This window comes from Panthera onca, chromosome Y, assembly GCF_046562875.1.
Source record: "Panthera onca isolate mPanOnc1 chromosome Y, mPanOnc1 haplotype 2, whole genome shotgun sequence".
Taxonomy (NCBI): Eukaryota; Metazoa; Chordata; class Mammalia; order Carnivora; family Felidae; genus Panthera; species Panthera onca.
In genome coordinates this window covers 16619692-16634808 of record NC_138358.1, presented here as the reverse complement: position 1 = coordinate 16634808, position 15117 = coordinate 16619692, and positions in this window count along the sequence as shown.

Below are 15117 nucleotides of genomic sequence, written 5' to 3'. Positions count from 1 at the left end.
GTGCATGAGGATAGGTGCATACATCAAGCACATTGTAGCACTGCTGCCTGGCCAGTAAAACCCCCCACCCCCCAAAAACAAAAAGAACTAGAAACTAAGTGGATGTTCGTCACTGGGGCAAAGGTTGCTAAGTTATTATATAGCCACAGAGCAATGAGTGTGCAACAATTTTTGTAAAGGGTCTTGACTCGGAGAGACTCCTAAATGAATACGCTGTCCAGCCCATCCCTCAAAGAAATGGTGGAGAGAAGTGGAAAGAAATAGTAAGTCGAAGGATTTGAATAAAAATGTCGAGTCCCCATTTGCCACGGTTAGACCAGGCCAACAGGGACTCAGGAGACTTTTACTTCCTTCGTGTTATTTTTGTGTGCTCTTATGACTTTTAAGTGATCAACACAAATTGTTTATAAACAGAGGACAGCCACTGAGGGTGTGGGAGTAAACACAAGATGTATCTAACAAGAGGGCAGAGAGGAGCCCGTGGACGGGATCTTATGCCCCTCAGGCTGGGCCCCCAGAACTGTGTTGTAGACACAGGTGTATAACCTGCCTGTCGGGGGCTAGGGGGTGGGGGACTCTTCCAGAGTGAGGCTCTCCGGAATTCTGAATATTCAAGAGACAGAGATAAAGGGCCAGAGGCCCATCACGAGAATACAGAATGTTCGCTGACTGCAGAATGACCATTTTCCCATCCACCCTCTTGCCCTGAGCCGTCAGCCTCTCTACCAATGATCTGGGTATTTGGGGGACCTAACATCTTGCACGAACTGAAGTACGGTCTTCATTTTGCAAACAAGAAAGCCTGATTCCCTTCGGGATAGCAATCTGAAGCAAACAGAAACAGCTGTTTGAATAATGAGCTCTGTTGTTGGCATGTTCAGGAGGCAGGAGGCAGCTGGTGATCAGATACGGACATCCCGGACCCTGGCTTGGCCGCCGCAGGCAGTCAGGGAGGGCAGTGGGTGGGGGTGGGGGGTGTTGATTGGCATCTGGGAAGCCTGCACACACCTCCAAAGTCCCACGCCATCTCGGTGCCAAGATTAGCTCACCGTGGTGAGAATGATGGTGCTTTCTTGATTTTCAAGAAACCGCCACCTCAGACCCAAATTGTCCGAGGTCCCCTAAGCCAGCCCTCCCACCTCAGGGGAGCGATTATGGGTCTGAAGATGCATCTCAGTGGATGTTAACTGAGACAAATGTTCCGCTCTGTGCATTTTCCAATTTTAATCGAAGAAAAGTAACTAATTATCTCGGAGAAGCAGCCATTATACACTGGCTGCAGGCTGACCTTTAGCAGGAGATGCCTTAGGGTTTGTGGGGGCAGTCGATATGTTAACCAGTCATTAAAGCTCGAGATTTCCAAGGGGAGCAGAACATCTCCAACCTAGGATGGGCCCCAGCACCGGCTGCAGCTGGAGGGGAAGAACGAGCCTGTCATATTCCCGGAGAAATTGATCGGACGCAGTGTTGATAGGTAATGACGTACAGCATCTCCCGGGGCCCCCATACCCGGGGGAAGCGGGAAGTGTGTCTGTGTCCTGCAGGCAGAGTGGCATGTCAGCTCATTTGCACAGCGGCCTTCGTTGGCCCAAATCAGACAGGTGTGGGGGTATATGGAGAACAAGGCACAGCGTAAACAGATGTCTCTGGCACTTGGAGAGGCTGTGATACTGCGCTTGTGTGCAATACTGTACGCGCACATACATTTGTGATGCAGGTGAAGGGCCAGGCCCTCCTGCCGGGCCCATAAAACACAAGTGAACTCACACAGCCTGGAAACACACCACCAGGCCAAAATACAGAGTCACTTCTAACACTCATGAGACCAGTATTGCCTAAAATGATTTCCAAAAGCAGAATTCCATGATCGCAGCAAAGGACAGCATTAACAACAATAAAAACCGGGGGACTGAACATCAGCAGGGCTCATGTGTCCCCTTGAGTGATGCGAGCCCTCAAAGGGGGTGACAATGGGTGGGGAATGAAGCAGAGCAGTGCCCAGGCCTGGCTGGTTTGGCAACGGGCGACAAGTTCAAAGGGCACTCTTACCTGGATATGGGATCTACCCAGTGACCAGAGCCACCCACCCCATAGTCAGCAACTCCAAGGGAGGGTCCCCAGGCTTGGCGCTTTCTTCTGAATGAGGTGAAATATTTCCCCCTCCTCCACTCAGGTAATGCAGGCCAGACCTTCCATGAGAATCACCTGCTTCTGAACCAAACCAACCAATCAGAATCACAAGAACCCCTCCCCTCCCCACAGGTCCCTGATCACGTGGCCCAAATCAACCAATTAGAATCGTGGGAACCCCTTTCCCCTCTCCTTTAGAGAAGTGATTATATTTTTCTCTCCCTCTTTGCTGTCTGGACAAAAGCCAGTCTCCTTTAGCAGAGAGGGAGAGGCACAGGGTAGGGGGAGTGGAGGGGGTAGATATAAACCCTTATCCGAGGGAGGAACCACACAGGAGCCACAGCCCCTCAGCCCAGCTCCATCTGTAACTGCTGGGGCCGCTGCTCTGTTTTCAGGGGCCGGATGCCCCTGATCCCTGAGCGACAGGACTGGGTCTGTCTCTTACATCTAAACTGACCCCAAGATGCTGAAAGAAAGTGGAATGTCGTCAGGTTTGTCTTCATCGCTCACCTGTGCTGCGCAAACCCTATCCAGGAGTTTTAATCCAGCTTTTCTTTTCTTTTCTTTTCTTTTCTTTTCTTTTCTTTTCTTTTCTTTTCTTTTCTTTTCTTTTCTTTTCTTTTCTTTTCTTTTCTTTTTTTATTTATTGATTTTAAGAGAGAGAGAGCAGGGGAAGGGCAGGGAAAGAGGGAGAGAGAATCCCAAGCAGGCTCCATACTGTCCGCACTGAGCCCAACCCAGGGACTGAACTCACGAACAAGGAGATCATGACCTGACCCAAAACCAAGAGTCGACCACCTAACGGACCGAGCCACCCAGGTACCCCTAATCCAGCCTTTCTTGTCCCTGACAAAGCCTCCAGGCCTTACTGTGTTCGCCCCACAAATGAGACCTCCCTCCGGGATGGGAAAGAAAACACAGGAAATAAAAGACAGCTAGTAGCTGTGGGAAGGGAGCAGGTAAGTGTTTCAACACTGTGGGACCACAGAGGGCCTCCTGCCCTGGGGGCTCTGTCAGGTCAGGTGCCAGAACCCCCTGGTTGTGCCATGGGATGCGGGCCACTAGACCTCTCTGCTGGCTGGTTTTCTTCACTGCTCTGAGGGGACTGGACCTTCCTGCTTAGGGCAAGTGCACAGCTTTCCCGAGAGAAGTTCTACCATGACGTGGATTCTCAAGTACCAGGAGTTCACGTGGTCTCATTTTTCTCACAGACCGTTTTACTGAGACAGGCTGTGTATGCCACCCCGCCCCTCACCCTGCAGGAGACAGGCAGGTTTGTCATCCCAGTCAAACCAGAGGGGAAGCAGGCTGGCCCTAGCTGTTGCAGAATTCGGTGTCTTTCCTTGTCATGATGCAGAAACGGTGGTGTCTGCTCTGGCCACTGTCCTGCCCAGATCGGCACCAGCAGGTGTGGCCCCTGCACACAGTGGCCAGAGATGGGAGTCAAGATCCTGTATCTGACATAACGTTATCTCCCCCAAATTAATTTGTGCATAGCATGCTTGCCCTGGTTGCAAAACTGTTTCTACAAGCGTGCGTTTGAATCATGTCTTCCCCTTACAAAATCAAGAGCAGCCTTTCTCTTTCATCAGTAACTAACACTTGTGACCTGAAGCGGTGCACAGTGCTTGGTTAGCTAACTGATGAGGAAATGAACAATAGTAATATCTGACCTTTAAGGGCATCGGATGCATCATAAAAAACATTCGGCAAGAAAATACAGCACCAACCTGTCTGCCTACAACTTCACCCCTTTGTCTGTCTTTCACTGTCTCCTTCATTTGGAATGCAAAACAAAACAAAATGTTTTCTCGGGTGTGGAAATGTGCCAACAATCTTCCAGATCGGACGTGTTCCGCTGCCTAGGGACAGGCCGGCCGGGGAGACGGGGGCCCGAGGGGTGTGGGCTCCAGGCCCGATGCTGCAGGACTCAGGGACTGTGGTGTATATGTCCCCGGCACAACTGTGGGTTCCTACCCTGTATGGTGATGAGGATCCGGGTGCTTGTGGCCGAGCAGCGTCATTTGCAGAGTGAAATGAGGCAGTGCAGAGTCTGGCCCCCTGAAAACATGGAAGCCACGTGGGCTTCCCGACATTCAGACCCCAAACACCCGGGGGAGGGCCCGGGAATCCCAGCTGGAGAGCCAGAGCCCAATCCATGCCTCTCAGCCCATGGGCTTGGGAAGCAGCTGGGGATCTTATGAAAATGCAGATTTTGAATCAGAGGCCAGGGCAGGAATGAACGCAGGAACCGTGAGATCGTGACCTGAGATGAAGTCAGTTGCTTAACCGACTGAGTCCCCCAGGCGCCCCTGGGTCCAAATCTTGATCCCACACTCTTCATGCTGTGTGTCTTGGACAGTTCCTGAACCTCTCTGACCTCTGCCTTCACTTATAAAATGGAGGTAATAGGTCGGTGGGAGGAATAAGTTAGAAGGTGGGGGAAGGACTTAGCACTCTGAAGGCACATGAAGAAAACCCTTACCGAAAAGAAGGTCTCCCTGCAATTCTTGTCATCGTCTGGCCAGGTGTCTCCCAAAGCACTAGGCCCTTCCTGGGTTCCCTGCACTCTGCTCACCACAGAAACACCAATTCAGTTAAAGTGCCTGTAACATGGGAAGCCTGCAGGGCAAAGTCAGGTAAGCGTCCGACTCTTGATTTCGGTTCAGGTCATGATCTGTCAGTTTGTGGGTTCGAGCCCCACATCGGTTTCTGTGCTGACAGCGTGGAGTCTGCATGGGATTCTCTCTTCTTCTCTCGCTGCCCGTCCCCTGCTCATACTCGCATGTGCAGGCTCCCCCCAGCCTCTAACCCAAACCTAACTAAATAAACACAAAAATAAATAGCCCATAACACTGAAGAAGCAGCTGAGCACTGACACAATTCCCATCCCACGACCTTCCAAACTCAGCCTTGCCTTTGGCCGGAGTTGCCACGTCAGGCTCCCCAGCCTCCAGCACTTCTGCCCACGCTGAGCTGGCGGGGTCGCAGGACAGCCTGTCAGGAGATCGGCAGGAGGGCTGTGCAGGTGGGGATGCTCTGCCACTGAAGACCTGGGACCCTCACTCATACAGGCGGAGCCCAGGGATCCAAGCCCAGGGTGGTCTGGGCCATGCAGAGGCACCAGAAGTGGTGGTGGGCGGTGCAGGGCATCTGGCTCATGAAAAGCCTCCATCACGCAGCCTCCCTGAGGCCTCCAGGGAATGCAGTGGCCTCTGTGCTCCCACTCTGCTGCCTTGCTGGGGTGAACAAGGGTGTGAGGCCCTTCTCCTGGCAGGACGGGGAGAATGACGCCATGCCTGGGGGGCTCCTGCTCCAGGAGCATGAGAAACTTCCACCCAAGGGCCTCCGAAGTCAACAACGACTGAGTAGGCCACCTTGGGATCACCTGGATCCCAGATATGTAGTATGAACAGCTAGCTCTCAGCTTCCAGGGACTCTCTTGCCTGTGAATAAAGAGGCCCCCACTCTAATGGCGGCCATACAGAGGGAATCACCGGGCCCATCTTCCTGCACGTCTGGCTTTGGAGCACCCTTCACCTGTCCCCTGGGCTGGCCTCCACCAGCAAGTGGCTGCAGCATGTCGCTGCCCTGACACACAGCAGAATCCCAAAGCCGAGGCTGGGTGGGAATGCTTGTGGCAGAACCCAGGAGGCCTCATGTCTCCAGGACCCCCAGTGCACACGTGCAGGCATGTGCCTGGCCCCCCAGGTGCGGCTGGCGCCCCTGGAGCCACGTGGACCACCAGGCGGAGGGGCGGACATGGGGGGAGACTCTGCAGGGAGAGAGAGAAGGGGAGGTGAATGTGGGACAGGTGGTCAGCAGTGCCCAATGGCCCCTTTTCACACTCGGCTGTCGGAGTCTGTGTTTAGATTGCAGGTGGTTCAAAGCGAGTGCCTGCTTTCCCTCCACTAAGTCATTTGAAATTAAGTCCACAAAGTGAGTATCAATCTTTGACTTCATCGTGACAGGCTGTCCGTAAATTTAAGGCGTAAACGTGATGGTGATTTCTTTTTGTTGTTGTTGTTGTTCTCGTATATTTTTTGGCACACCCTCACAGAAGCATAAAGGATTCTCTATGTACTGGCCCCAGAAGAACCTTTTTTTCCAAGAGAAATAGAACATCTGGAGGCACCCAGGATTTCTGGTCCCTAGAAAAACCCACCCCAGCATCCTCACAGCACATCAGAGACAGCCAGCCGTGCTCGTGGCCGTGACTCTCAGCCACATGTTGAAGAAGAGCAACAGTGAAGTGCCACACAGAACTGTGGGGACACTCGTAACCTGTCGCCCCGCAAACCACAATGACCTGCCACTATCACTCATCACACCTTCCTCTTACTTGCTGAACTTGTATTAAAGCTCCTAAGAGCCATGGTCTGGGAACAAGAGACAGAGAGATGGGCCAGGTTTAGGAGTTCCCTAGAACTACTTATAGGGGTCACTGCTTCCTTGAGAGGAGTATTGGCTTTTCAGGAGAAACTCAGACAAATGTTCAGAGAGAGGGAAAACAGGAAACACCGAGGGCAGAGGGTGAGGCTTTGTGCCACACAGGCGGTGTCAGTGACACATCTGTAGCCCGATTCCATGTCCAGTAAAGTGAGTCCCTACCGCTGCTGGCCCCCTCTTTGCAGAAACAGTGTCAGGACCCTGGACATTCTTTCCTTAAGTTTTGTATTTATTTTTGAGAGACAGAAAGCATGAGCACACGTACATGAGCAGGGAGGGGGCAGAGAGAGAGGGAGAGAGAGAAACTCAAGCGGGATCCGTGTGCTGTCAGCACAGAGCCCAGTGGGGGTCTCCAACCCACGAAGCTGAGACCATGACCTGAGCCAAAGTCAGATGCTTAACTGGCGGAACCACCCAGGTGCCCCGACCCTGGCCACGTGGTTAAGGGAAGCAGATAACACACTTTAGTGATGTTGTTAGCTTGTCACCTAACAGGACACTCTGCAGACCCAAGGTCCCCAAAGCTGGGGTCTGAAAGAGCAAGGGGTCTCCTCACAATCCCGCATCCTGCTCAGCACCAAAGCGGCATTCCAAATCGTGGGCGTGCCCACCCTCTGGCTCCACTCCCCACCTCCTCTGGGTGGCCACCTTCACGGGCTCCTTCCTGCCTGTCCGGCCAGAGAGGCCCTCTCCTGCCCCAGTGTGCATCCTCTAGACCTACGTCCTCCTGTGAGGTCACAGTTGAGCCGTATTTGTCCACTAACCGGCCCAGCATCAGCCCCAAGTTTTGGACCAATACATGTTTTTAGAATCCTGTCTTCCTTACGCCCATACCTATCAGCGCAATTCCATGCTTTCAAAATGCATTTTCAGCTCAAGTCTTTCTTGCTCTTAGCAAATCCCTTCCCACCCCCACCTTGTGAAATTGAATTTGCGTTTACATTCTAGCAAGGTGCAATGTAATCCATTTCACAGACTGAGTTCCAGCAAATTTGAACCCTGGGTCAGTTTCCACCATTTGGTGGGATCACACATCCTCATAAAAACCACTGTAGCTTTCAGCAAATCATAGACGGGGTGCCCACTGGGAGGGGCTGGGGATGGAAGGAATGTCACACAGTTTCCATAAATAAGACCACTGGGGAGACTGGGGGGTTCAGTCAGTTGAGCATCTGACTTTGGCTCAGATCATGATCTTGCTTTTGTGGGTTCGAGCCCCGTATTGGGCTCTGTGCTGACAGTTCAGAGCCTGGAGGCTGCTTCGGCTTGTCTCCCTCCCTCTCTGCTCCTCCCCTGCTCAAGCTCTGTCTTTCTCTCTCAAAATAAATAACGATTGGAGAAAAATTAAGAAAAAATATCTTTGGTGTCGTCTTGCCCATGTTTTGGCCCCGCTCCCCATTACCACGGCGAATTGAAAGTCTTTGGAAAGGGTGGGCACTGATGTCATGCAGTTTTGTTTCTTTCCTGGAGAAGCATCACATCAGGCACACTGTGGGGTGCTCCCTGAGTCTGCAGCAGAGGGTCACGTTTTGGTTTGTGGGGGGATGAGTGTATTGTACATCCCACAGATGTGTAAGAAGACTATTGGTAACAGGTGCATTTTCTCCTACATATGTTGAAATCGATGGGCCCCACATCTGTACATGGGCCTCGAGGGCACCAGCCAGGAAGATTCATTGACGAGGGGACCATGCTTGGGTACTCAGGGAGTTCTGAGGTGGAACCAACCCACAGGGGTCCATCTTATTCTACAGGGTAATATTCATCAAATAGAAGCACCCAGCTCTATCTGGACCAAAACTAATGGGTCTTGATTTTTTTTTTTTTTTTTGCATCTTTCTTGCTATGAGAAAAGGCAATTAGTTTCAATCTGGGAAACACCCCAGGGTGACAATTTTAGGTGCCTTCAACCACCAAGCTCACCTTCCTCCCCATTGTTTCCAAAATGGGGCAGGATTAAGCAGAGTGCTCCCCGGTGGCTCAATGCCAGCCCCTGTGTCCTCCCTGTGGGTTGGATACCGCCTTTGCACTAACCAGCAGACCTCCCTGGCTTCCCTCTGATAGGTACACGACATCTGTCAGGGCAAGGTGACCTCCCGTGTAAGGATCTTAGCCAAAACAGGCCTGGAGGTGTGTGGACACGGACCTTCGTGGTGTGGGCACTATGATCCGGGATCATGTGTTACATCCATAGCCACTGCTGTTTCCAGACAGAAAGATGATATTGCCCAGGGCTGGTAAAGCTTCAAAGGCATGATTGGATGTAAATTTCCTCGAAACATCCATATCCTCTGAATGATAGCACCACTATGTTGCCTTAAAAAAAAAAAAAAAAGAGGTTCTGAATGCAATGTTCCCAGATTAAAATATAGTATCTATCTTTCTTCACAGGATAGTTTATCTCAAAAAAAAAAAAAATCTCCAAGCTGCATTTTGGGAAGCAGACTCAATGGCAGGCCACAAAATGTATCTCTTAGGAGAAAGACAATGAAAATACAAATAGAAATTGTCGCCATCAGCACAGAGGAGGAGGGCATCACAGAAGTGCGGCCGTCAGCAGCTTTGAAGTCTGGGCTCCTCCAGGCACCCTGGATGGCTCTCGCACTGCGCGGCTGCACTTGGCAGACAGAACTGCACCCAAACAAACATGCCTTGACTCTCCACTACGCTCACCTCGTGCCAGGCACTTTGCCGAGTGCCTCATTGCCCATACCTAACGCAGAAATGACCGGCAGCGTGAAGCGCGCGGGATCGAGAATAGAAACGGCAACGCTGCCTTAAGTGGAGGCACAAAGCAGCCGGAGACCATTGTGTCTCTGTCTCTGCTGTGCGGTCTGCAGATCTTTGTGAGGAATGATGCTTTTAATCTTCAAAGCCTCTATGGCATGCACACCACGACTGTCCCCATTCTGCATGTAAGAAGCTGAAGCACAGGAAGGTTGAGAAACTTGTCTGGTGACACACAGTGGCAGACAGAAACAGGGTTGAGATATTCATACAAGGGTATGAGTGCACTCCCAACACACACACACACACACACACACACACACACACACACACACACACGGCAACAATTTGCATCTCCAAGGCCCAGGTCTGGTAACATCTCTCCCCCTGTGGTTTCTAATCAATTCCTGAATCTTCTTTTAAACAGTGTTGCCAAAGCCAGTGGGGACCACCTGACACTGCTCTAAAAATCTGATGAAAAAATTAAGGATCCTTTCCCCCCTAAATGCACACACCAGCTGGCTTGGAATCCCATATCCAGGACTACACGGACCCCATAATGCTGAGCTGTGAGGCCCCAGCTAAGAACTTCTACCCTAAAGGACGCCCTTGTCCGACCTCTCTGGTAAAGGTGTGAAGCCTTTATTGGTTTGATTTAGCTTGCCTTGTGCCAGTTCATCTTAAATGACCCCGAGATCCACCATGGCGAAATTCTATTGATTGCTATGAGATTTGTTCTGTTTTCATCCTGATTCATATTCAAAACTGAATTAAGTTCTGTGGAAAAACACCCATCAAATGCTTCTCAAGGAGTAGAAAGCCATTACTATGGCCCTGAGATTCCACCCTACTATTTTTCTCGACTCCCCCCACCCCAGCCCACTCAGCTGGAGAAGGGAACATTAACTAATTGGATAATCAGCATGCAAATGAAGGAGACCAGGATTCAAGCAGCCAGCAGGGCTGAGTCTGCACTGGACCCAGGCCTGCGGCAGGACTCCGGTGACCTCACAACTCCCAGAATCTGAGGGAGCAGGGAGATCACTCCACCTCTCCACCTATGGCTTAAATTGCCAACTTGAGAAATTGCACTCCTGGGTGCGTTACATCCAGATGAGACGACTGATGTGCTCACAAGCCCTGAAGGTGAACGCACGCCCCATGCTGCGTGCCTTCCAGAGAGAATAAAGGTGATGACTGCCCGTGGAGGCAGGAGGAAGTGGGTGCAAGCCTAACTCACCCCTGATGCACCGCCAACCACTCTGGGAGCAAATTGCTGCTTGGCTTCTGTTCAGGAGCTGAGCTGCTCTCTCCCTTTTTTTAATCTCTATTTTTTCATCTTTTAATTTATCATCACTGTGTGATCGCTGCCTTGCTGCTAAATTTGTAGTGAGGTGCTGCAGACTTGTGCCCTGTGTCTGAATGGCTTTGCCCCCGCACCACCCACCGCCCCCACCCCCCGCCCCCCCGCACGCCCCGAGCCCAGAGAGGAGCCTGGCTGTGCATCCCCGAGAGGTCCCGCAGCAGCTCACGTTCTCTCCCCTGAACAGACACAGTGCATTCACCGTCTGAGGATCTGCCTTCCCTATTCTCAAATAAGAAATGAACAGTGGTTGAAATTCAGCTTTGAATCTCTCTGGTTCGAGTCAGCTGAGCCACTTCAAAAGGCTGTGAGTGCAAAGGAGGTGTGCGATTTGGGGGAAGCTTTGCAACGTTTCAGACCTTGAACTGAAACACTTCTCCAGCAGGCCTCATTAGCCCCCCTCTCCCCACGCCACCAGCCAAGGCACCCCTTAGCCACGGGGGAGCAGGGAACAGGAGGACTGGGAGAAGGTCCCCTGTCCCTAAAGCACCACCCCTCTAAGATTCCTAATTAGGACACCCTTGGGGCTCAGGCTGAGGCTGTGAGAAGGATCCTGGCTTCCTAAAGGGGGAGCATGTGCCGGCGAGGCGCCATGGTGTGAAAGTCCCCGGAGACAGGCACCTCCCTGGGAAGGCAGGGCATCGTCCATGTCCCAGGTGTAGAAGGGGCATCAGGCCACAGCCAGAGGGGCCCGTGCCTCCCTAGCCTACGGTCTCCCTCTGTCCTCTGCCACCAGCAGGCCACAAGCTGTGCCTCTACACCCACCCAGCCTCAACCCTGCAGAGGGACAGAGGAATGTGACCCAAGTCTGAAACTTTACATGAAGAGACCAAACATGCTAAACTAAATTCAGTAAGTCCTTGGTGTGTGAGCGTAATTCGTTCCAGAAACACACTTGGAATCCACAGCACTCATAGATCAAGGTGAATTTCAAGAACCATCGGCTCAGTTGTGATCATGGAACGTTCATTGCCACCTACGACTCGTATGGCAAGACATCGCTCGTTTATCAAGCTAAAATTTATGACAAGTGTTTGCTCGTCTTGCAGAAGACTCATAGCACAAGTCACTTGCAATCCAAGGTTTTACCGGATGTAAATTATTTCTTCCGTCAAGCTCACTGGGCTGGGCTGAAGGTTCCCCCCACTTGCTACATGGCAAATGGGGGACCACCGAGGACACTGGAGCAGCCGCTTGCAAAAACAGAGCAACCACATGGTGTGTGCACATCTGAGTGAGGTGTGAGACAGTCTGAGACCCAACGCCCACACACCAGCCAGGAGCAGGGCCAGCGGGGACCCCCTCACTGGGAGGGCACTGGCTGGTGGGCATCTGTCCTGGCATGCATGGCTACGCTCGTGTCCTTGGTAACAGTGGAGACAGGGGGCACGGGAGGGGTTGTAGGGTACTTCTCCCCTCTGCCTACTGGGACTTGAGCTTTCTTGGTGCACAATGCACTCTCCCAACTGGAATAGAAAAAGGGAAGAAAGAAACTCATTGAAATCTACATGTGTAGGAGGAATATGTTCATCTTGGCTTTTAGGTTATAGTTAAATTGTAGTAACTTGTAGTAATGTGTGTCTCCCCAGAGTTCCTAGACTGGAGCCCTAATCCCAAATTTCACTGTGTTTGAAGGTAGAGCCTTCAAGGAGGTAATCAAGGTTAGATGAGGTCATGAGTGTGGGGTTCTAATCCAACAAGACTGTGCCAAGAGCACAAGCACCAAGCACAGAGCATGGGCTCTGGGAGGACACCGGGAGCTGATGGGAAGCCACAAGCCAGGAAGGGACTTTCACAGAGACCTACTCTGCAGGCACCTTGACCTTGGACTTCCAGCCTCCAAAACCTTGAGATACAGATTCCCTTTGTCTGAGTGTCCCGTCTGTGGTATTTGGTTCTGGCATTCAGAACCGAGACAACGGGCTTTCCTGAAACTTTTTTCTACTCTGTTCTCAAATGAGTTAGAAGCTTCCTTTGGTGCTTGGTATTCGCCATCACCCTGAAGGAGTACCCCACCTCAAGGTGGAGCCCCCAAATACATTTGTTAGTTTTGCAGCAGAAACGCCACCTGTTCTAGACGGAAGAGAGGCAGGGGACAGAACAGGAAGACAGAATGGTGGACCCAGAGGCTGGGGGTTTGGCATTTTGACTGCAAATGAACAATCGATGAGCTTGCTAAGTACATGCACGTAACAGCCAATCAGCACCAAACCTTTCTGGAAGAAATGTCTACACCCTTCTGCAGAGTGGAGGGGCTGAATGGGGACCAAGGTTAGGGACTTCCTGCACGTGTAGGCTATAAGTCATGGAAAGAAAGCTAGATTTATACACACACACACACACACACACACACACACACACACACATATATGTACATATATTTGGATATATATATATGTTATACATATATATATATATAGACACACACACAAATATATATATATATATACATACTTATATATGTATATGTATTTATTATATATATTATATATAATATTAAATTTATATATTTATTATATATATAATATATATTAATAAGAGACCTTAAAACCCCAAAACAACATTTTCATCTTTTGTATCTGAGCAACCAGGAAGCCGAGTGTGCATGCGGGTGCCCACGTGTGTACGTGCACACGCACACACGCGCGCACACACACACACACCCACACACACACACACTATCTAACTTGTTATTGTGAAACAACAAGCCCCACCAGGGCTCCAGGTGGAGGAGGAGGGGTTGCTTGGTCACATTTGTAAGGAAGCAGCTGTCGTTTTCACCGGGCTGTGGTTTCCCCAGACTGTGGGCACTGTGCCCACCCACCCCAGTCTCCAGCTCAGTGCCAACAAGGAGACTGCAGGGCGCCTTCCGATTTCCAACCTGCAAAGGCCAACACCAGTGAGGGAGAGGAGGAGAAGTGCGGTCAGACCCCGAGGGAGAAGAAAACTAGGCATCTGGGAGGTAAATGGATCAGGATAAGCTTCACCTCTGAGAACTTTACACCAAGAGCAGTTACTGGGAATAAGAGAAAAGAGCTTCCCAGGGAATTCCAGCAGGGCCAGAAGCAGCCATGTGCTAAAGTAAGTTTGTCTCCAGGGGCCACCGGGCCTGGCTGCTGGGGAGATGGGGAGGGATGCGCGGGGAGCTCAAATGGAAAGAGAGGGCGCTTTCTGTCTTCTCACTATCTTTAGTTAGTTTGCAAAGAATGTATCGATACCACCACTTTTCACAGCACAGGTTTGAAGGAGTCAATGTTACTGCTGCATCACACAGCCATGGTTGGGGTCCTGTCTCCTCTGCTTCTGTTCAACTCAGGGCAAGCATCTGGGCCTCTGTGAGCCTGAGTCTCAGCTGTCAAACAGGCACAATAATGACACAGCACTGGCCTCCTAGGGCTGCTTTGAAGATGAAAGGGACAGTGCCCATTATGGCCACTATAGCACATGGCCTCATAGGCTGGGAGTGCTAATCGGGTGTTAGCCCTTGGTACTGACACCCTTTGCATGGATTTCCTTGCCTCTTATGTTAGCTTTGGCTTCAAGTTTGCTAAACGGTGTCTCTTTGCTCTGGGGAAGTGTTTGGTCTGAAGCCCAGGCAACGAACGAAGAGCCCTCTGTCACCTAGGCTGTCAGGGGACATGTCACTGCCTCTCAGAGCCGAATCCTGCCAGCCCTGCCATGCACTTCTCCAGGGTCCCCGGCACACGGGTCTTCTACAAGGCCAGCTGTCGACACACACTGTAGAACATTCACTCAGCTCTCAGAAAGGCCTCCTGAGTGGGCTTCTCGGCAAGGGCTCCACTCTGTAAATTCTGGAGCAGATGGAGAGAGCCCTCATCCTTCAGCCAAGGGTTGGAGGCCATGGAGGCAAACTCATCTGATGGTGTGACTCAGAGACTCGCTCATCCACAAGCACGCTGGGTGCAGAAGCAGTCTCTTGGCTGCTTCCAGCCCTGGGCCCATCTGCTACTCCCTGGCCAGGTTCCCGACCGTGAGGGTGGAGGTGCTAAGCCAAGGGCAGCAAGCATCCCCAGCCAACCCAAAGCCCTCTTCCCCCTAAATTTCTCTGTGGTGACCACAATGCGGTAAGCAGGTGCACCTCTCCTTGTGCCTCATCACACGTCTGGACTTCCGGGAAACCCTCTCTTGCAAAGAAGAAAGATTGAGGGTTGGGTCTAGTGATCACCAAGAGAGCATTCGAGCGCCCAGAGCTGTAAAATACTGAGCTCGATTCCAAGAAGTTATCTGTACCTTTGCCAGATGTGAATGGACTGTTGCCTGGACAATCGTTTCCTTTTGTAAGAAGGGGAGAGCCTTCTGGAATCCTGGAATTCAATCTCTACAATGAGCCTCAGACCCGGAGAAGGTCCAGTCTCTAAGTTGGGAAAAGACATCATTCAGGACCCCGGGCAGTCACAGGGCTTCCTGCAGCAGCGCTGTTTTACATT